The sequence below is a fragment of the Pipra filicauda genome, unplaced genomic scaffold, assembly GCF_003945595.2.
Source record: "Pipra filicauda isolate LSUMZ 115617 unplaced genomic scaffold, ASM394559v2 scaffold548_size709544_pilon, whole genome shotgun sequence".
In the NCBI taxonomy this organism is placed as follows: domain Eukaryota; kingdom Metazoa; phylum Chordata; class Aves; order Passeriformes; family Pipridae; genus Pipra; species Pipra filicauda.
Window position 1 is genome coordinate 332,670 of NW_024104696.1, and position 2,448 is coordinate 335,117.

The following is a 2,448-nucleotide window of genomic DNA, read 5'->3' on the forward strand; positions in this document are numbered from 1 at the left end:
TCACGTGACCGGCGCGCGCGGGGCTGCGGCAGGTGCGCGCGCCCAAGGTCACCCGCCCGCGGCGCTTCCCGCGCCCGCCCGCCCCGCGCCCGTCCCCGTCCCGCTCTGCTCCCCGCGCTGGCCCGGCCTCACCTTGAGTCCTGTGTGCAGTTCTGGCCGCCACGGCGTAAGAAGAGGATTAAAGCCATTAGAGAGCGTCCAGAGGAGGGCAACGGAGATGCTGAAGGGCCCTGAGGGGAAGAAGCCGTGTGAGGAGCGGCTGAGGGGAGACCTCGTTGCAGTTACGACTTGCCCGTGAGGGGAAGCGGAGGGGCAGGCACTGAGCTGTGCTCTCTGTGAGCAGCGATGGGACCGTGTGGGTCCCTTCCAACCCAGAGCGTTCTGTGATTCTGTGAACCCGCCTGTGGGACTTCGTTCCAGTGACTCATCAGGGCCACCCCGAGGGGCTCCTCACGGGGAGGAGGGGGCACTGGGAGCCTCCCCTCACCCCCCGTGTCCCCCAACCGTGCCACCCTCCTGAGCTCCCCTCTGCTGTCCTCTGCGTGGGATGAGCTCCAGGCAGGAAAATCCCGGTTTTAAGGATTCCAGGGGGTTTTGTGCCTTCAAACGAATAACCTGACACAGGTTGGGTTCTTCTGAGGTGTGTTAGCAGTCATAGAAAGGCTTGGGTTGGAAGGGCCCTTGTGGACCATCCAGTTCCATTCAGTATTGTGCTACTTCAGGGCCATATCCAAAAGCCTGTGACATTGAAATGATCAGACTGCAAACTTGGGCATGAGAGAACTCTAAGTAGCAAAAACAAAATTAAAAGACCTCTGGCTGGTTCTTCCACTGCACATTTTGGCACAGAATTTGCTCCTCAGGACTGGTCACCTTGTTTGAAAGTGGAGCAGACACGAACCACTCGCCCCGAGCTGCCTGCAGTGCCTTGTAAGCTGCTTATTTACTTCTTGTTCTTAATTTGTAAATCCTAAAAATACAGGAGGCAAGATAAGCGATTGGAATATCGTGTTGGAATGGTCTGGGTTGGAAGGGATCTTAAAGATCATCTGGTTCCAACACAGGCCTGTTTAAATATGTAGGTTTGGCTCTGAAAGTGTTTTTGTTTGCACCTGGGCCTTAACCACTGTCTGGTGCCTTCTGAGAGAGCTGATCAGGTCTGCCCTCCCAGGCTTAGGTGAGTGCCAGGCTCCAAGTTATTCCATGAACTGTCATCAGCTCCCCTCCTGAGCAGGCTCGGCTGCCCCAGAGCTCGTTCAGGATGTGATCCTTGGAGCTGCAGTCAGGTTGGGACGGATTGGGGCTTCATCAGAGAGGGAAATTTCTTTATCCTCCTCCCCCAAAAGTGCTCAGAGGGAAAGGTGAGAGAGTAAAACAAAGGGCAGCTCTGCTCAGCTGCCTGGGGAGGAAGTTCTGGTTCAAAGCTTTGGGAGAGGCGGCTCTGAATGGGAAGTTGGGAATTCAGCTGCTTTTCAGATCTTAAGGAAAACCCCTTAGGGAGGCTGTAGGTCTTGCAGGTGTGTTGGTATGGGCAGGGGGGGCCTTGTGAGAGTTATTTGTTGTAATTGTTTAGTACTTAGGACTGTTTTGGATGGAAGAAAAGGGCTGATCTCTGTCCTTCTGTCCTGCAGCTGAGACATCAGAGGTGTTAATTGTGAGAGTTATTTGTTGTAATTGTTTAGTACTTAGGACTGTTTTGGATGGAAGAAAAGGGCTGATCTCTGTCCTTCTGTCCTGCAGCTGAGACATCAGAGGTGTTAATCAAACCCCAGATTATCTGTGTAGGCGAAGAGTTGTTGCTTTTGTTGAGTTTTGGTGTTCTACAATACCTTTTTTACTAACTCTGGGATTATTTGCTCCAGCAGCAAGTACGTTTTCGGCAACAAAGAATAAATTAGCAATTAAAATTCTCACAGGAAGTAGTGGGGCGGAACTTCTGAGGAGTCATTACCCCACTTCCTCCTGCTCCTGAAGGGATCCCTGTGGGGAATTCTCCTGCCCCTGGCAGGGTCTCACACAGCACACCCTGTTCCTGGTGGACAGACTGACCTGCCCAAAGCACCTGGGTGCTGTTGTCACCTGGCTGTGCTGGGAATGGCTTTGCATTCCACTGGGGATGGACTGTGGCATGCTCTGACACTCCAGTCTGGAGCTCTGGAGCTCTGGGGGGGTGTCAGTGGGTGCAAACCAATAACGTGGGAGAGGAGCTGGGGGCAGACCCGTGAGGGGCAGCTCCAGTCTCTGCTCTCTGTGAGCAGGGACAGGACCCAGGGAACAGCTGGAGCTGTGTCAGGGGAGGGTCAGGTTGGGTATCAGGGAAAGGCTCTTGCTCCAGAGGGTGGTTGGGCACTGAACGGGCTCCCCAGGGCAGTGGGCACGGCCCCAAGGCTGCCAGAGCTCCAGGAGTGTTTGGATGATCCTCTGGGGGACAGAGTGGGATTGTTGGGG